The sequence below is a fragment of the Protopterus annectens genome, chromosome 3.part0 (assembly GCF_019279795.1).
Source record: "Protopterus annectens isolate FY-2018-M chromosome 3.part0, PAN1.0, whole genome shotgun sequence".
Classification (NCBI taxonomy): domain Eukaryota; kingdom Metazoa; phylum Chordata; order Ceratodontiformes; family Protopteridae; genus Protopterus; species Protopterus annectens.
Genome location: NC_056731.1, coordinates 223,985,332 through 224,007,565, shown reverse-complemented (window position 1 = coordinate 224,007,565; position 22,234 = coordinate 223,985,332).

The following is a 22,234-nucleotide window of genomic DNA, read 5'->3' as shown; positions in this document are numbered from 1 at the left end:
GTAATAAATGCAGAATAAGAGCGCTCGAACACTTAAGAGCATACACAACAGCAAAATAAGGTAATAAAGTAGGCAGAACACAGTTACAGTAAGAGCAGCTGAATAAAGTGTAATTTTCTTTTTGTCAAGTGAAGAGGGAGGAAACAGAACAAGACTATGAGACTACAGGGGTTGTCCTTCCCAAATGCTCTCTCTGTCGCCACAGTAGATAGATGAGATTAGACTGGTAGGAGAGTCTGAAATCAAAGAAGCAAGGGGTATATGCATATGTCTCTTTCTCTCTCACATACATACATACATATATATATATGTGTGTGTGTGTGTGTGTGTGTGTGTGTGTGTGTGTGTGTGTGTGTGTGTGTGTGTGTGTGTGTGTAAGTATGTGTGTGTGAATATATATATATATATATATATATATATATATATATATATATATATATATACGTAAACTAACAAAATGTCATTGGTCATGCAGGAGAAACTAAAAATGAACAATAATTTATTACTTTAATTCTTGATTTATTCTAAATAACTTCATCAGAAACAATTACATTATTAAAACAAGCAGTATAAAAAGGAACGAGAACCAATAGATTTTGTTTTGAATCCTTTTGTCCAAAACACTCAATTCTATTTGAAAGGTTCATAGTTGTTTTGAATGAGTTTTTTTCCTATAAAGTTATGAATAAGATCAACTGTACATTACATTAAATATAGAATCGTTGTATACTAGCATGGGTCTATATCACTTCATCGAAGTGATACTTCAATGAGCGGCATTTCATCAGAAATGCTGTTCATCGATTTCTGCTCATGTAGGGGGCTGTGCTCCCCACATCTCCTGCTAATTATATTTATATATATATATATATATATATATATATATGGGTCTACTTTCATAGACCGAAGCGCCACGTCACCGACACCCGGAAGACCGAGACGGAACGACCGAACAGGTAGGTTACAGCCGAAATCCCGACGGCTGAGAGACCGACAATGGCAGAGTGTGAGCGATCACGGTAAGTGTGCGAAAGTGAAAGATGTAGTATTGTGGAGCGGACAGGTAAGTGTACGATAGTGAGGGATATTAGGATAGGGTGTGGGAAAGGTGAGTGTGCGGTGCTGTCGGACTAAGGGTTCCGTGAGGTAAGTGTCTGGAAGTGACGTAGAGCAGTGTAGGGTAGTGTTAAGTGTGTCAGGGTTAGAATGCCGGTGGAGTGAGTGTGCGATAGTGACGGGCTGAATGTTTTAGGGTGGGTTAAGTGAGTTAGGGTTAGGGTGCAGGTAGGGTAAGTGTGCGGTAGTGACTGTGTTGAGGTTTAGGGGTGGGTTAAGTGAGTTAGGGTTAGGGTGCAGGTAGGGTGAGTGTGCGATAGTGACGGTGTTGAGGTGTAGGGGTGTGTTAAGTGAGTTAGGGTTAGGGTGCGGGTTGGGTAAGTGTGCGGTAGTGTCGGACGTTAGGGTTAGGGTTTAGGTTAAGGTTAGTGGATATGTTGTTGTGTGCAATGTGTACTTGGCGTTTTTTGTGTCGGTGTTATGGTGTTCGGTATGTTGAGTTGTTGGTGTGGTGTGTTTTCAGTTGTTTGGGGTCAGGAACATGTGTGTCGGCGATTCGTACGTTCGGTCTATGAAAGTAGACCCATATATATATATATATATATATATATCAACTCCAAGATTGCACTACAGTGAGGAAAGGGCAAATTTCCTGATCCTCACTGTACCCCGATCTCAGTATGAACAGTTCGACGAATGGCTTGTTCTATGTAAGTGCACTGAAAATGCTATTCGCTGAACTGAGTTTTCACTGAACGGATAGAGACCCATACTAGCATACCCCACAAAGAAGGAATAGAATTGGTTAGACAATTTCATATTAAGCACACTTATAGAACTGGTTTTAGAAAATATTTTTTTCACTTTCAACAACAATATTTTTCACCAACAAAGGGGAGTTGAGATGGGTGCCAAGATGGCCCTGCATATGTCAGTCTTGTATTGAGTGCTTGGGAGATCAATCATCTATTTAAACTTCAAGGTTTTAAAAAGACTAGAGTTTAAAAGCATTACATTGCCAAGATATTTTTTATAGGGCAAGGTACTCTAGCTAAGCTTGAGAATTTTTTACCAGAACTTAAAAGTATTACTTTTTTAAATTTCACCATTTCTGGTAAAGGAACAAGATTATAATTTCTGGACGTTGATTTAGTTTTAGACAAAAACAATTTGAATCAAATATATTTTGAAAAAAATGTTTAGGAACAATTATCTTGACTTTAATAGTCAACATCCTTTTTTATGAAATCTTGCATAATCAAAGGTCACTTTATTCATTTGACCAGAATTATTAGTGATGACACATTTTTTTTTGAAGAGACATTTAAAACAGTTATTTATAGACAGAAACTATCCAGACAAATTGATATACAAAGTTGTGAGAGAAGTTTTTGATCTTCAATATAACATTTTCTCCCATACTGAAATATGGATGTAAAATGAGAATGTTCAAGAGGAATCATGATTTCAGTAATAGTTTTATCTTGCTAATTAGTTATGATATATATAATATTAAGAATATCTTACACAGAAACTGGTGCATTATATAAGGAAACAATGGAGTTTGGAGTCCGAATAGAGAGATGAAAAGTCAGCAAGCAAAGAAGAGTAGTATTGCTGAAACTGAATTCATACTCAAGTCTTGGTGAGTACCTTCATGAATTGGACCCTGTTTTTACAAAATCTCACCAACACAACACTGATATTATAGACTATATTTACATAGCATATATCATGGACAGAAGTAGGTCAAAAACTAAAAGAGATAGCTAGGTGCACAAGACCCAGGATAAAAAAATGCCCAGTCATGGTAGGCGCACTGGTGCCAGGAGTGAAAAAAAATGACAGTGTAGAATCCTCAAAATATGGAAACATTCCTACAATGGGGCCAGGCCAAGGATTGGATGGCCCCCCTGTTGTTGAAGGAAGCAGCAGTTCACAAAAATCACAAAAATTGATATGCCAAAGAAGAGCCATAAAGATGATAGAGTAGACTATTGAAGATAAAGAAATTGCGTATTGTTACTGTTATGCAAAAAGCCCAGAATTTCCAAACCCAACAATTAAGAGAGAAACTAGAGGAAAGAAAAATACTTCTGCAAGAAAAACTGTCAGAAGCTTCAAATGAAGATTTGCATTCATTAGTACAACAGATTTCTGAAAAACAGTATATAGATCAAGAAACTTTGATCTGTTTGGAAAAAAATGCATTTGAGGAAGTGCGAAAATATAAACAACAAAACCTAGAGATACTTGAAAAATATAAACAAGAAATATGGACATGGGAAAGAAAGAGATTTGATATGGTGCAATATTTATACAAAGGAGAAAGCCAAATTAATCAATATAAAGAAGGCTTAAGTCTTAACTCTTCCCTGAACTCCATCTCATAGTTACCCTTTTTCATCTTCCACCATTTGATCCTTGGCACTGCCTAACACTCCTCCACCTCTTCCTGATTACCAGTGTCATCCTTCAGACCAACATCCTATGCTGCCTAACTACACTTTCCCCTGTCACCACTTTACAGTCTCCAATCTCCTTCAGACTAGCTCTCCTACAAAGGATATACTCCAACTGTGTGCATCTTCCTCCAGTCTTGCACGTCATCCTGTGCTCCTCCCTTTTCTTAAAATATGTATTCATCACAGCCATGTCCATCCTTTTTGCAAAATCTGCTACCATCTGACCTTCTGCATTCCTCTCCTTAACACCATACCTAGTCGCCACTAGTTTTCCAGGCAATTTTTTTTTGTCTAAAATGGAGTTTCCTTATCTTGATTATTTTTTTATATCCAAATTAATCATTTCCTGACTTGGGAACACATGGTCCTGATATATACTACCTGTGGGGTTTTATAAAAATGTTCATATTTACTCCTCCCATTCATTTTAGAGCTAATTAGTACATTACTCTGTACCTTTTAAGGCATGGGACCCAGTTTTGTACTAGCTAGAATTGTTCTTATTTCAAAATCTAAAAATGATTCCTCTTATATGGAGAACTATCATCTTATTGTTGTTCTGCATGCAGATTATAAAACCTGCGGTATAGTGAGCACAAATTATTATTGCAAGTAATGATAAATCAGTCAATGTACATCACATTGGCTATTTTATTTGTTGTAGCATACCGGATGAAAGCCAAATTATGTAAAAGTGAATCTACAGGCCTTTTGTGCTGTGGATATCTATAAAACATTTGATACTATGAACTTGGAATGTTTATTTATGAAATTAAGAAAGTATAATTTTCCATTCATTTTTAATTTATTATTAGCATTATTTTCATCGACCTTGTGCCATTTGCATATAAATGGTTAATCTGACTTTTTAAAGAACAGTCCATGGGACTGTATCAGTGTTGCCTCATCCCATTTCCTATTAGCACAAAAAACAATGGTGGACTCCATTGATAATTCTCTTATGACATATCCTATTGAAGTAAAAGGAATTCAGATACATGTTATAATTTATGCAGATGACCTGATCTTGACTGCCTCTGTGGTCATTTATTGCACTCTTTTTTTCTCATTGTATTGACTGTATTAAGGGTATTTACTGGATGCATAGTACATTTTTATAAATATAAAGTGATGTTTTTAATACTGGTTTACTGGTTTCATTAGGTACAGTGAGTGAAAATAATCAAGCACTTGATTTGTTTTTTATGCACTAAAGTTAGCTAAATCAATAGAATATCAAGTTGCAGATTCTTACAAGTAAGTAGACATGGGAAATAGATGGCACAACTTAAATTTATCCATGCAGGGTAAGATAAACTTTATCAACACTGAGCTGATCCCCTATTGGATTTTTGTCATAAGGAATACTTTATTCTTACTGCTTATAAATGGCAAAATGTAATTAATGTGGTGGGTCTCCATCCATTCCAAGCCAGGTATTAGTTGCATTCAAACAACATGGTGGCTTTACTTTATAATGATACCAAACATTCTCTTTAGCCTCAACTTTGTATCACTGTGACAAATGGTGTGTAAATAAATATTTTTTTCCTGACAAAATATTTTATTTCCAAATTATGGTATCTGTGACTGTCGGATATTTAATGTGGTCATTCAACTCAAAGTTGTTTTGCACAGCAACATTATTAAGTGCTTGATGAACGCTCTTAGCAGTTTAGACAACTTGACTTTTAGATGGGCGAGTATTTCACTTGATATCTGTTTCCTTCCATATGTTAGTTTGAAAGAAAACTCTTCTTTGCCAGTACTGAATTTTTGAATTAGACTTCTATAAATCTTAGTGAAGTTTTATTCCTGCAGCCATGTAAAGTATAAACTGAAGGGAGGTGAATTTACATCATCATGGGTGAAATAACTCAGAGGCTTTCCAATAATGTATAACTATATACTGGAATTGATGCCTACAGAGTTTATAGTCATTTAGAAGAAAAGTCAATTATGGCAGTAGAACAAAAGGGTTACCAAAGAAAGCCATATGGAACAAAGGGTCATTTGTTGTTAAATAAAGTCATACTGGAGAAATGTAAAACCGGAAAGAATCTAAGTATGGCATGGATAGATTACAGAAAAATAATTTGACATCTCACATTCTTGGATAAAGGAGTGCTTATGAATGTATAAGATACACCCTACATTGATCAAGTACCTTTCAGTGACCATGAAACAGTTACAAACCACTTTGCAGTGAAGCCATGATCCAGGACAAATTATTATCCCAGGGATAAAAATTCAAAGGGGGATATTTCAGGGCAACTCTTAATCACTGATGCTCTTTTGTCTTGCCCTTAATCCATTAAGCTGTCTACTTAACAGACTAGGTCATTGTAACAATTTAGCTTCCATAAAACAACAAAGTATAAAGACTTTTCATGTTCTTTTTGTTGACGATTTAAAACTGTATAGTTCATCAGATGAGGAGCTGAAAACACATCTGCAAATGGTCAAAACTTTCTCTGATGATATCAAAATGTCATTTGGTCTTGATAACTGCAAAAGCAATTTTTAAAGCAGGAAAGCTGCAACATCAAGAAAACATCAGTTTGGGACAGGAAGGTGACATAAAGGAGAGAGTGTATACATATTTAGGAAATGATGAAGGATCGACAATAAAACATGAACAAATGCAAGCAAAACTCAGTATGGAATATTTTAGAAGACTGAAATTAATACTGAAAACAGCTCTGACATCTGGGAACAAAGTCCAAACTGTAAACCAATTAGCTTTTCCTGTTCTAGCTTACAGTTTTAGGAGAATAACTGGCCCCTAAAGGTATTGCATTAGTTGGACAGAAAAAGAAGAAAAATGCGTCACACTTATTTTATGGTATATAAAAATCAGTGTATACTAAGATTGTATATTCCTCATTTCGAAGGAAGTATTGGCTTTCTCGAAATTGATTACATGTTTAGATCTGCATTCTTAGGACTGCATACATATCTGCTGACCTTACCAGATTGAAACATATTGAAAGTTTTAAGACATGAAGAGAACAAATCTAAGATGACTTCCCTGCTTAGTATAGCAGAAGCATATTTGTGTCAAGTGGGAGTGGAAATCAGACCAGAAGTCGACAAAAGTAATGCAGCAACTGAGTGTGCCAAAAATTAAAGCATATAAGGAGAATGATCAGATGAGAAGGCAAGAAATGTGGAAAAGGCATAAATATAGTTGCAAGTACAGAAACCTACAGGAACAACCTCATGTCAATCAGGATCTGATGCAGGAATGGTTAAGAAGAGGTGAATTTAAACCAAAGATGAAAGGTTAATATTGGCAGGCCAGGATACTGGTCTAGGTACATGTTGGATTCCAAAGTCCAGTAAACATGTGGGAGAAACAGGGAAATGCAGGTTCTGTAAAACAGAACTGGAAGCAGTTGCACATCTTGTTCCTTTTATTGGTCTTTTCCAAATTGGCTACCAAGCGTTTGAGTTTAACTTACTGGTTTCAGTCACATATAGAAAATGTTCCTTTCCCCTTACATTATGATGCTACAGCTATACTGAACTAATAAATTTTCAGCAATATTATAAATATTACCTATTTTTATTACCTATTTTAAGGCATTAGAGTGGAATGATTAATATTATATTACTATGGTAAACACGGTCACATTAACAAGGGAGCTGATGGAGCTGTAGCTCAAGGCTGACACATCAGAAACAGGCCCTATTGCCAAGTTTAGGCAGAAATCAAGCACTATTGTCACACCAAATAAATATGACAACTTATAATTTTCTGCCCCAGAGCCATGAAACCCATAATTCAGACATGATGGTAAAACTGTGATTGTTGTGATGTTGTGATCTCTCATAAATCTAACAAACATATAGAGATATAGATATATATGAGCATGTGTGTGTGCGCACGTGTGTGTGTGTGTGTGTGTGTGTGTGTGTGTGTGTGTGTGTGTGTGTGTTTGTGTATATATGCATATATGTATGTATATATATATATATATATATATATATATATATATATATATATATATGTATATATATATAGATGGTTGACGGGTGTGTGAGATCGTCAGTCCCCAAGTAGATTAATATTGCCTTTCCCCAGGGTTTGCGCAGTCTTGGACTTAGTATATATATATATATATGTATATATATATATATATATATATATATATATATATATATATATATATATATATATATATAGTTAGCAGGGGGTGTAAGGTGTAGTGGACTTGCTCCCTCTGCAAAAGCACTTGCCATTGGTTTAGTCCACTCCAGGGTAATTCTTGGAGCATGCGCAAAATGTGTCAGTTTTGGTGATTTCCACATTATGTCGATCTCCAGGGTGTCAGGGCACTTGCTGTTTGATGCAATGTCCTACACTCATACATATGATATTATTCCTTTGCAGAGATTCATTCTCTCCCCATCTTTATCAAAGAAGCTCTGTTAGTGGTGAAAGTACTCATCTATTTTATGTATTTTACTTTTCAATAAAGAAATATAAATTTCTAACTAAGTTAAAAGTGCTTTAATACTTTGAGGACCCAGCTGAGACTGGCTACAGTTTGCGGTTCATTTTTTCTGATTTTTAAAGAGGCTTAGCCAACAACTGTAATGCTCATGAAGTACTTTTTTCAGGTCTATATTAGATAAATGAAAGTTTATGTAACTGAACGCTGACATCATCGAAAATCCCGGAACTCAAAATCGTAATTGTGGGGGGCTGTGCCCCCCACACCCCCACTAAATATATATCCCAACTCTGTGATCGCACTACAGTGAGGAAAGGGCAGATATTCCCATCTTCACTGTATCACGATGTCACAATTGCGATTTCAAGTTCCGGGATTTTCGATAATGTCAGCGTTTGATTAGATAAACTTTTGTTTATTTAATCTAGACACCTTTTGTCTGTGGTTTATTGTTTTTCCTTAAGGGATTATAGCCAGGTGACACCTGTAGGTGTTTCTGCAGTTACACTGTACTGATGACTTTAGGCATAAAATATTCCTTGTTTATATTTGCATTAATAATTTCAAAACAATACTACATACAAAGTATTAAAATATTTCATCTTAGAGCTTATACAATAGCAAGCACAACAGTACTGATATTTGATCTCTGTCTTGTGCAGGTAAAGAGAAATTAATTGTTGATCATGTAATATTTGTTTAGATTGTCGCACATGTTGATGCTTTTCTAAATGTCTCAACAACCAAGCGGCACAGATGAAACTGCTAAGCCTCATATGAAAGCTCTCAGCTGGATGAACAAAGTGCTACTAACAGTTTGTGTGTAACTTGAGTAGTTGCTGAGATATTCTAAGTTGTTTACAAAATATTATAAACTTATTAGTTATTGTATGCACTGTGGCTTATAAAATCCAGTTTAATGATAGAACCTAAAGAATGCTACCACTATACACATAGTTTGTGCTTAAGAGTCTGACATTTATACTTCTTTCATAACCACTATGGTTCCAGAGATATGAACATTTGTTTGAAATGTGAGGGCATGATTTGATTCTATCGAAAAGTTTATGCTCTACCCATTGAAAGTTTCAACGTAAACTTGCGGAGCTCCATTGGAGGGAATGAGTTAAAAGGAGAATGCAGATACGTAGCATTCAAAAAAACCCATTCCAGTAGAGGCAATACCCAGTATTGTGTCACATGCATGTTCATCCGTTCTGGATCATACATTAATTAATGTGTGGCAGAAATCTGTAAGAACAATAAGACTGAATTCCTGCACAGGAAGACTGCTATTGCCGTGTGTGTGTGTATGTGTGTGTGTGTGTGTGTGTGTGTGTGTGTGTGTGTGTGTGTGTGTGTGTGTGTGTGTGTAAAGCCAAGCTAGCAAGGGATAAAATTTTTTTCTTTCTGGCCAGTCACCTTGTAGGAATTTGTCTACATATAATACAGACTTACTGCATGGTTACCACTGTAAAGGATAGAAAGGCAGATACATTTACTACCCCTGTAATGAATGAACCTATAATTCTAAAAATAAAAGAATAAAGTTAAAAGAGTTATTACAGTTTTGTAGTCAATATACTGCTACAACCTTGCTTTGACTGACCACTATTTGATGGCATATTTTAGTTATTGCATTCAATATACTGCTGCTCTATCACTCAAAGGGACTTTAGAAATAAAACAAGCTCTATAGCCTTCATTTTAATGTCATTAAATTTATGGAGTATGTGTACAAACACCTTAACTGTAAAATGTTTATTATAACAAGAAAATATGATTACAGTCCAAAGCTAGTCATAAGAACAATATTCAGGGGTCTTCATTCTATTATGTGACTCTTAAACTATCGAGGATCAACTTAATCACATGCATAGACCAGAAGGATAGACATTGGATACAATCTTCAATAGTATTTAGTTGTACTAGCCCAACATCATAAAGGAATTTATATTTTAAAACTGGTGTGAAAGATGAACCACAGTAATACATGTGGCTTGCCTTATCACTTAAAATGCAGTCATACAAAAAAACGCACACACACACACACACACACACACACACACACACACACACACACACACACACACACACACACACACACACACACACACACACACACACACACACACGCTCGCTGGCATAGATCATTACTCAGCACAATATTCCCTAAAAAGTGTATTTTCAAATGTTGTCAGTAACAGAGCTCATTAACTCTCCCATGTATTTCAAGCTGCTAATGCTAGAAGCATGAACTCAATGATTGCAGCATATTTTTCTCCCTGTGGACATCTATATTACATGCATTTTATATTACATGCATTTTATATTACATGCATTTTCTTAATGTTACTATGCATATGTACAGAAACAAAATGCAATTAATGGTACATGACTAGAGGAGATATTAATAGTTGTTTAGGAAAAACTTGTTTTGCTCTGTAAATTAAAATGTGAGTAATCATGAAGTCTGAAAGACAAGTAAATAAAGCAATGTTAGGAGAAAAATGAATTGTAAAACTTGAAAGAACAGCTCACTTTTTCTGGACTGAGAGAGTATAATACATTTATAATGCATGCCCTTCGATATGCAAATGCATGCCACTTCTTTGGTGCTTTCCTTGGGTCAGACAGGCTCACATGTGCTAAGTATTTTTTTATTTAACCAAACATGGTAAGCTGCATAATTTTACTGTTTATTGCCTTCACATCTCAAAATGTCAAGTTACAAAGATGTTTTAGAAGCTTAATATGGTGTACTGATTTTTGTGGCTGCTTAAGTTCTTATTCCGTGATAATTACTTTTTACACAAAATTTTATTAGGTTTGTGGTCAAATACAATGACATATAACACCATTAGGGACTTCCAGTTATGGTGGGCATTGTGACAGCAGGACGGTTTCCCCGTCTCATGCATAGAAAATCATGTAATTATGTTAATTTTGTCCCCAGCATTATGGTAAATTAAGACACAAATGTTCTTGAGTGTGGTTACAGCAATAAAAATTGAAAGCAACCACTATGTGACAAAATAACTCAAAAATATAAAATGACTGTAAAAACGTTTTGAAATAGAATAACAAGCTACAGGCTCACACATAATATATTCAGTAATTGTGGTGCCTTTGACTACCTGCCTTCTATGGACTTCAATAAAAATCAGTTACCATGCTCAAGGACATAAGATAAGCAAGAAAACAGTTTCCATGACAACTTCATTAGCCAGACCATTCAAGATGTAGCATCTGCTAGCTTGGAAGGAGGCAAACTTCAAAAAGTGTTCCAGATGTGAGAAGAGAGACGGAGAGAGAGCTTGCATTGAACAAGTCCGAATTAAACTGGATAACAGAGAAAACAAATCAAATGACCCCGTGCCCAGAACATTAAAAAATGAAAGGGATGGAAGTAGTCCCAACCACACACTTGGATGTGAGTAATAATTTGCAAGGAAATGTTAAAGAACATCTCTGTTGCTCAAGTCCAGAATGAGATGCTGGAAGATGAGCTGTGGATTTAGGTCAAGTCTTAGGAGGAACACGTCGGGATCATCTGTGTGATAGAAAAGGTGGAACAGAGGGGCTACATTTCCATTATAGTGGTACGACTGATGGAGTAGACTGGTTTGGCAGCTTTCAATACTGTAATTCAAAGGGTGTACAGGGTCTTTGTCTCCAGATCAGTGGATTTTCATAGGTACCCCCTGAACTTTCTGATGTGACTTGCTATTTTGTCATTGAGAGGAAAGTTGTTTTCCTTGCAGTGGGTGTCCAAGAAAGTTTTGATGTACTTTGTAACCAGCATGTTTATGTAGAACAGAATTTTAGTGCAAGCACCAGAAGGAAATGAGCAATGTAAATATGCTGGCACAAGAAATTTAAGTACGGTATTGTATACCCTGATTTTTAAAGATTTTCTTTACAACAGGCACCAAGACCTTCGTTCACCTCCACAGCTCTTTGGAAGCCATTCATGTCTGGCATGAACTGTGATGTTGTAGCAGTAGAATGGTTTAAAAACTGAGTGACATCTGAACACACGTGATTGTGTAACCAGACAGTAGTGCAAAGGAGCCCTTTCTAATATTGAGGCAGTGCTCTGCAGCATGAGAAAAGCTAGTGAGTTTAGCAACACGTATAATGGGCACTGTTTTGTTCAGTTAAGTTCCTGGATGTCAGGTAATTAAAAGTTGATTGTAAAGAGGTCTAAAAACTCTGAGGACTGACTGTGTGGAATGTAGTGATTATTAGCCAATGTGTGATCACTGCTGTCTTTGGAGGATATTTGGAGAGGCTACAATTTTGTCTTTTGTCAGGAGCTGAATGTGAATGTACATACTAAGAAATGTTAATCAGACATGGTTTATCTATGTAGCTTTGGAGTATTGGGCATTTTTTGAGAATGAGGTTGTTGGGTCTCCAATAATCTTGAAAGGTGTAAGGTGTTTTGACTGATGCTTTGTGACTAAGTTTAATAATAAAATAAATATTGAACTGTTGGGTTGTGGTTTTATTTTATGGATGACTGCATAATTACATTTGATGTTTTGATTGTAAAAGTTAGTTTATAAGGGTACTTCACCAGATTGCCAAAAGTTGAAGGGGTTTTGATATGCAATATCTTCCCTTTCCCACTTTTTTCCACTCAGTGTTCTATGTGGAAAGCTGTAGCAGTGTGGATTATATAGAATCAGATACTTTTTAATTTTTGAATCCTTTTGAATGAAGTGGTTTTGATGGTAATTAAAGGAACATCACAAATTTAGATGATGCACTGAATAAATTGTCAGTTCTGAAATAAGTAGCTGGGGATTAGAATTTATTTCTGATGTGATGACTAAACAATTACTTATTAGATATTTTTGAGTGGGTTAACTTTGGGCACAAAATATTCAAATATACAGAGACTACTTGGTACGCAAGGCTGTTGGGAAAAGGAGGTTTATATGTTAGTTAATAAATGCTGTTGTTTGTGAAATGTCATCTTTGTTTTTTGTAATTTTCACAAATGTATCGAAAGCACAAGACTGGCTGCAGAAACAGAGCACATGGACTTATTCTTCACCATTCCTAGCCATGCCTTGGAAGGAAATCATTTAAATGGCTAGCATACTATAGAAGGGATGGTAGGAGTGGCAAGGAGCATTATATCTTGTATGTGTTAAAAGGTTTTAAAAGATTGCTAATTTGAATCAGCAGAAATGAAAATAGTAAAAAGAAATGTTTTTCAATATAGGGCACATAGTTTATTAATATTTGGCAAGATACTAACATCTGTGATTCAGTTTTTGGTTGTTGCTGGGAACCCTCCTAGTGGAGAACAAAGGGACTGCAGGGATTGATGGCAGGCACAAATGGGAGAGAAGTCGTAATGATTTGATGAGAATTGTTTCTTGCAGTTTTAATGGGCTAGATATAACCCTATTAAGAGGAATAATGTGATCATCTATATCAAGAAATTGTCCCTAACATTGATATTGCTAAACTTGCCAAAATGGTTTTGTTAAATTATCAAGGAGCCTATTTCTCTTTATATTGTGAGTCTAGTAAGAGGGATGTAATTATGTTAGTATCTCAGGTTTGAGATGTGAGTTAAAGGATGTTTAGTTAGATGTCCATGGTAGATATGTTTTAGTGAAAGAGATTGCTTTTACTGATCACTCTTTATAGGTCACCCAGAATCTCTGATCTCTGATAGAGTTAAGGGAATGTTGTTAGGTTGAATAGATAGGCTAGAAGGTACCATTGTGATGGATGGTGACTTAAATCTAGTTGCATCACAGAAAGACATTCATAAAAGGACCTAGAGAGCTGTACATATCCAGGATATGGAGATACATTTCCAGGTTTATGGAGTTGACTGATTTAGTGAATAAAGCACAGGCAAAGAGTGGTGACACATTATTTAAAGGTTACCAAAGGATACTCTAAGATAGAAATAATATATTTGTCCCACAAAGTGATTTATGTATTTTGCAGCAGAGAAATACTTCCAATTATTTTCCAGATCATGTCCCTACCCTGTTTGAATGAAACTATTTTTTAAGTCAAGAATTATTATTTGGAGAGTGAGGAATTAATTTTTCAGATCTTAAGCATTTTAAGATCTCACTAAAGAGGAGCATATGCAAGCAACTCAAAGGTATTGGAGAAGGGACTTAATGTGAGTCTTTCCTTGTAAGTCAGGATATGTTTAAGGGCACTTTACAAATAAGTTAATGAATTGTACTGCCAGCATCTATAAGAATGAAAAGATTGCTATTAGAATATGACAGGAAAGGCTATGTCGTAAGGCTTGACCATGAAAAAAAGGATAGTGGTATATTACTTAACCCATCCAAAGGGATGCAGACTTTAAGACAGAGCTTTACAGATAGTGTTTATTGGGAACTCTTCAAAGGCTCAAAAGGGCATTGTATAAAGGCTGAGGCAGTTTAAAGAGGAAGTGCAGTTAGTATAATACGTAACCTCACGAGAAAATATTTAACAGATGGCCCAGACTAAATTTAAAGCACCTATACAGAATTTATGAAAGTGTTTATTTTTAGATGGCCTTATTAATAATTTATGGGATAAAATCATGGGATTTGTGGGAATCCCAGCTTGCACTGGAACTTTGTACAAAGTTAATACCCCCTTTAATTTAACAGGAGATGAAGCATATCTTAAAGATGCTTCAGAAATCACAGGCTCAGATGAGCTTACAGTGGTGATACTGCAGGAGAGGATAAGCAGATTATATCAGGACTGTTAGTGGAAATGAATAAAGTACTACCTATCCAAGAAGCACCCCACTCGTGTAGAAAAGCAACCATTGCAGTAATGCTAAAAAAGACATAAAGATTTTGTAAGGCTTAAATCTTAGTGACCAATTTCAGTTTCAAATCTAGATTACAAGGTATTAATGCATCTCTTGGCTGGTCCTCTCTCTTTCTCAGCTGGTACTTTTTGAATAGTGTGGGTTTATGTCTCATCATTAGACTTTTGACAAATATATTAAAATCATTGTTATGAAGTCAAAAGACTGAATGTACAGGAAACCCTTTAGTGGCGGTGAACTTGGACACAGATAGGTTCTGACAGGGTAAACAGGAATTGCTTGAATCTTACATCTGTTTAATTTCCCCTGGAATTTTATTGTATTACTGTGAAATATGGACTTTGGAGTCATTGCAAAAGTGAAGGTAAATGCTGAGCATTCAAATAACTTTTACCTAGGAGAGGGAACTAAACAAAGCCGCGTGCTGTTCTCCCAATTTTTGTTCTTTATTGGCACCATTAGCCATAACATTTAGGCAGGTAGATGTTGATGGTTACAAAATAGGTCAAAATTGCCATTGTATGCTTATTGTTTCTAGGATACCCTGACAGTTATTTAGCATCTTTGATAACTTAGAAAACTTCAGTTTGATTGCAGGATATAAAGTAAATGTTTTTAATTACAAGCTACAGTAGTCAACTGTACTCCAGATCTGCTCTTGTAGGAATGCTTTCTATACCTGTGGCATAAAGACACATAAAGTGTATTAAGTATATTTGGCATCAACATTTTTAAAGTCTGCAAAGATTTCTTATCAAAGAGTCAAAACTCAAAATCAGTAGTTGTTTATGACCTGGAGATTGCTTAATTTAGATTTAGCTCAGATGGTTCAAGTTTTCAAATGTTTTTAGTTGATAATTTATTATGTATCTTCCAGGTAATTCCACAATTCCCAAAGAAATCCTTTCTTTAGGGTGCTCAACAGATGATAAAAACTTTTTTGGGGGGTGCAGGTTCCTAGAGTAGTATATGATAAATTATCACCATGGAAGAGAGGAGGACTAGGTGTCCTAATATACTGCATTATTGGAAATCTGCATTCTGAGGATAGTTTGCCTGTTAGAATCACAATCAGTTGTGAGCAGATGGAAAAAAGGTAAGGGTATATATTCTGACCTAGAAGGTTAGATCCTGATGCAGCAGTTTGGTAAAAAGGCCAACCCACCTTGGTGGGCATTTTGGTGCAGTCACTGAGGCATACACTGTTGACATTCCAGTACTGTGTATTGGCAAGGCACGCATTAGGAGATAAGTATTGGGAACAACTACAAAAAGCATTTGCCTTCATAACATGGGAGAAGTATTGTTGAATAGGAATGCTGTTTGACCAGGTAAATAAAGTCAGATCAAAAACCAGCACCAAATCCAATCACAAAGAAAATGCAAGGAACTGGAACCAAATGTGAAACAAAAGGGGTCAATCTCAACCAGTTAGCGTATCAAAATCTTTATTAAACGCTTTCATCCTGGGACTTCTTAAGAATACTCTTTGTTTAACTGGTTGAGTTATGCTCTTTGCTCAGTTGTAAAGAAAAAATAAACATATATTAACTTGTTTATCTATGGACAGTAAAATGTTGCAGATAGCAAGATTGTCGGATAGACATCTCAGAGGAGTTGTGAGTAATATGTATAAGGCCTTGCATGAGGTCAGACCATCTATTTGGATGGAGTTTAAAGCCAGCTGATTCAGAATGGTCAGAAGGTTTTTATCACCAGTGCAGTGGCATGTGATACTCATTTTCCTGAGATATGCTACCTGGTCAAGAAGGTTCAGAATTTTCATTTAGAAATCTATGTACAGATATATTTTTTATGTGCGGTACAAATATTTCTATACTCTAGACAAGGTACACTGGATGTTCCCTAAAACTTCAAGAGATGCTGTAGATGCTAGAGTGAATTATCAGAATTGTTGATACGTATATTTTGGGAGTGTAAAAAATATTGACTTTTAAAAGACAACTGCAAGTGCCTAGATGAGATCTAGTATGATCAGAAAATAACATTAATGCCAGTAGCATTTCTGTTGAATATTCCAGATGGGGACATTAGAGCAAGCATACTGTCACTAATTCTTCTCTATTACAAATAATAAGGCTTGGGGTTTTACTCAGGTGCTTTAATATATACAAACACAGGATGGATAGCAGTGCCATTAAATATGAACGAATGAACGAATGAACTAACAAACAGAGCTTACATACATACATGTTCACATCTCAACAGCTAACTACAAAATGGCAGTCAGGCTCACATGTGCTCAGTATTTATACTCTAGTGCAAGTCATTGAATAGCTTCTTAAAGGTATATACACACATATTGATCTACATCTTCTCTCTGAAAAAAGATTGCCCTTCATGCAAAAGAATATCAGAGCTAGACATGCATTACTATACACACTGGAAATAAAACACAATGTTCATGTCCAAATTGCTTCATGTCTGCTACAGGGTTTAAAGATTAAACCATATCTCATCACATAACAGTTGGGACTCGATCTAGCAACAGGGACAATCTGCAGTGCACAACTCATATCAGGAGCTTCTGGATTCATCATAGGAACAGGAATGTCCTCTGGAACTTCCTCTGGAATTGGAACACCGGACAACTCACTCTGAGATAAAGAGTCTCTTTCACATGCTATTTGCTGTGGTATAGGCTCAGACACTGATCTCAAATGTTTTTGATTCCACCTAAACGTTGCTCCTTCTCATTCCATAATGTACAGTCTTGGCTGTGGACCAATATTCTTCACTATACCAATCTGATCATAACCTTTGTACGTTTGCATCCTTACCACTTCTCCTTCTCATAATGGATTGAGTGGTCTACTGGTCTTATCATAGTAGGACTTCTGGGATAGGTGTTTCTTCAACAGATTGGCTTTAACTAGTGTTCTTGACACATGGAACCAACAATTGACTACTGATTGGTAAAGGGGTTCTGGTTTGTCTCAACAGAAGTCTCTGAGCAGGTTAACCAAGATGTTTATCATGAGGAGCATTTCTGAGATTTAAGAGATTAAAGAAAACATCAGTATCATCTTGTTCTGACTTCTCAGTTAACTGTTTTGCACTTTGTACTGGAACGTGCAGTTCTGCCAAACCATTTGACTGGGGGGGTAATCTGGACTACTTGTGACATGAGTAAAGTCCTATTCTTCTGCAAATCTTTTGAACTGTTGGCTTGTAAACTGTGTGCCATTGTTAGAAATAACTTTGTGTGGACTACCATGTACAGCAAAATGACGTTTCATCTTAGTATTGTCTGTGATGGATGCTAGTGTAGTACACCCACAGGTGTAGCTAAAGTAGATATGGGTTCCTTCCTACCAAACTCTGGTGACACCCCTTCTTTAGGCCCAACACCCCAAGGTGGCAAGTGATAACAGATTTTATTCTAGGTGACATTTTAGTTTTAAAGGGCAGTAGCACAACAACAAATAAATTATTTCAACAGTGCACCAGTTAGAAGTAAGGCAGAATGAGATATGCATGTAATGAAACCATACATTTACCCCTTCCCCAGAACTCAACAGAAAAAATCTTGACATTCAAACATGCACATGAAGGCAATATCAATGAGCAGTAAAGCTTTTATAATGCAGCAATACAAACACAGAAAAAATGCAATGTCATTGAGGGAAAAAAAGGGTTATAATATAACAGTACAGATATGGAAAAGAGGCAATGTCATTGAGCAGTAAAGAGTCTTGAAGGCAGCAGTACTAACATGAGAAAATGCAATGTCATTTAGCAATGAAGAGTCTTTAAGGCAACAGTATAAACACAAGCAAAATGCAATGTCACTGAACAGTAATGATTTATAATGCAACAATACAAATATGAGAAAATGCAATGTCATTTAGCAATAAAGTTTCTTTAAGGTAACAGTACTAACACCCTCTATCCCCTACATCAATCTAAACAGACCAGCTATAAGACACTCTATTGTACCCTGTTCACTGGCCAGTGACTACTTACAGTCCTACTGCTGGCATGATGGGGCCCAAGGTTGGAGCTCATATGGAATACCAGCTATTTGTAATCCAGAAAGCATTTGGGGGGAATCCACAGTCTTATAAAAGTATTAAAAATATGACAGCCTAAAGCATCTCACCACTCCATCAAGAATATCCCAGTGACCAGGCACCACAGTTCCTCCAATGAGAAAAATGGAAAATCACCCGCCAGAACTCTGATAGTCATCTATGGCATCTCTGCACTAGGCCCAAGGGAACTCCTTTTCTTGCTGAATCATATGTAGGTGTGGAACTACTGGTTTCAGAACTTTTCTCCTGAATCCACAAAATACCATCATCCAGGATTTCAGCAAGAGACAGACACAAACTGCTACCTCACTTCTCTGTCCCATAACACTAGAAGAAAAAAAAATTCAGTCATACTGCAAGGCCCTTTTCCCTTCAGCTAGTCTTTCAGTCTTCCCTCCTTCAGCTAGTGTTCCAGTCTCCTCTCTTTCACTTTCGAAATTGTCTTTGATATTCCTGAAAAGGAGCTCCACCTTGTGGTATAATGGAAAACTGCAGTCTATTACTTCTACAATGAAATACAATGGGGGAGCTATACTAGCTTAGGAAATAGGTCAATGTTGAACTAATTGGAGTAAAAGTCTATTAACACCAAATAATGCTGACCATTCCACTTGAAGATATCAGTGGCTACTGTCGACCAAGGTAGTTCTGGAATCTGGTTAAGCTGAAGTGGTTCTTTTTGTTGATGAGGCTTAGTACTATGACATACTGAACAAGATAAAAGTGCTCTCTCAATGTCTTGTGACATAGAATGTCAAAATACTATCTCTCTTGCCCTTCTTTTGGTAGATTCCATTCCTGGGTGACCACGATGCAGAATAGTAATGTACTTGGGTTGCAAGAATTTTGGAACAATTACTTTCAGATGTTTCATTATAATACCTTTGTCAGACAAAATGTCATCTCTGTATGGAAAATAAGGTTGCACTTCTTGAGGTAAACTAGATTGCTGTGATGGCCATCCTTGATTGATAAAGTGGTTGAGCCTCTGTAAAACTGGATCTATGACTGTGTGATCTTTCAGTTCATCAAGACATGTGGAAGAAAACATTCTCAATTCCATAACTTCAAAATCATCAAACAATTGAGAACCTTGATTGTCATTCTGTTCAGTTGTATTTCTGTGTCTGAATAATGTATCAGCAAGATAAAGAAGTTTGCCTTTCTTTTAGACAAGATTGAAATTATACTTTTGCAATCTCAGCATCATACATTGCAGTCGGGCTGGAACTGAATGCATTGGTTTTCTCAGTATAGTGACTAGTGGTTGGTAATCTGTTTTGATCTGGATAGATCTATAATCATGGAACTTTGAACATGCAAACACAATTTCCAAAAGCACTTTTTCAATCTGGGCGTACTGCTGTTCATTTCAGGTAGAGTTCTCAATGCATAGGCAATAGGTCGATCCTCTTGAAGAATAACTGCACCAAGTCCATATTTTGAAGCATCACAGGAAAGTGTAATTGTTTTGTGAACATCATAGTATCTGAGTGCTGTTGGACTGGCAGTTCTCTGCTTCAGGACATCAAATGCTGTTTAGTGTTGCTCTAACCAAGACCAGGATACATCTTTACATGTCAGCTCTCTGAGTGGTGCTGAAAATTGGCTCAAATCTGGAACAAACTAGCCTAGATAGTTGGCCATGCCAAGAAAACATTGTAGAGCTTGAAAATTATCTGGAGCTGGCATCTAGAGAATGGATTTTTGCTTTAAAGGGTCTAGTCATAGGGCTTTACTCTTGAATAAATGACCAACATGAGGAGCTTCTTGTAGCCTGAATTTGCATTTCTGTGCATTGATCTTAAGATTAACTTGACGTGCCCTTTCTAGAACTTTTCTGATGTTTCTGTCATGCTCGGCTTCAACACCACCCCCTACCAATATGTCATCTACTATAATAGCACAAGGATACCCAGAAAAAATTTGCTCCACTGCTTGTTGCAAGACTTCACTTGAAGAATTTATCCCAAGTGGCATTCTTAAAAATCTGAACCTTCCAAATAGAGTATTAAAAGTAGTGAGCATAGAGGATTTTTTGTCAAGCTGAATTTGCCAGAATGAACTCTTTGCATCTAAGACAGAAAAAATACTGGCATTTGGCATCAAGGCTGCAACCTCTTCAACTGTGCACATTGGGTGATGAGGTCTTTTTAGTGCTTTGTTCAAATTTCATGGGTCAATACATATTCTGATGTCGTCTGAGCATTTCTTATGAGCTACCACCATGGAAGATACCCATTCAGATGGAGTTTCCACTGGACAAATTACACCTTGTTACACCATTTTATCTAACTCTCCTGCATGGCTATTGGAACGTTACGTGCTGGTCTGATAACTGGACTGACCTCGGGGTCTAACTTCATGGAGTACACAACTGGAAGTTTGCCTAGTTTGTCTTGGAACAGATCAGCATAGGTAGAAAAAATGTGATGGGCAAAATTAGAGTAGTGGTCTTTTACACTAACATGATGGACCTCCTTATTAAATGAAATCAGGCCCATTTTCAAAGTCTATGAGTCCTAATAATGACTGAATTTGCTTTTTGACCACATAAAATAACAAGTTGTAGCTTCTTCTACACTTCTGGAAGTAACATGAAAGTACTACTGAGCCTTCAGTTAGAATTTCTTCACCGCCATAAACAACAAGTTTCTCACACCTTGCCAAATAAAGCCTTTTACCTTTACATACTCTAGAAAGTATAAAAAATGAAGTACTGAAACAAAGCTACCAGGCAGTCTCTCGTTTTTATAAAACCAATAAAATTTATTTTGTACAAATGATGAGCGCTTTCGTTGAAAAGCTTCTTCAGATGGTTCTTTGATCTGCCTGGTTGCTTTGTTTCAGTACTTCATTTTTTATGCTGTTCATTTTTATCTGGGGAATGAAGCATTTACTGAGTTGGTTAGCAGCTTGTTTTAACTTTCTCTTTATACTCTAGAAAGTGTTTCTGCAGACATAGCATTGCACTTAGAACCTGTGCAAAGTTTGAGCTCTGTGGGTTTGCCATGTATCCAAACAGTGCAAAATACTTCATTCTTTGCCCTTAAATCAACTGCATTAACCATTTCATGAAGCACTGACACACCATCAACATAAAGAGTAGGCTTGTCACAGTCTAACTGATCAACTCGTTCTTAAAATATTTCCTTTAAATAAAATAGTGTGGGCCCTTTGATTTACAAAATCTTTTGAAGTGATTCCATTTATTACATTTGTGGCATTGTTGACCAAAAGCTAAACACTTTTCCCCTTTAGATTCATGATTACTGCTGCAATTATGGCAGTTGACAATGAAATTTGGTTGGAGCCCATGCATTGAGTGTGCTGACTGACTCTTATGCTTCACTGAGGCTGTGCAAAGTCTGGAATTTG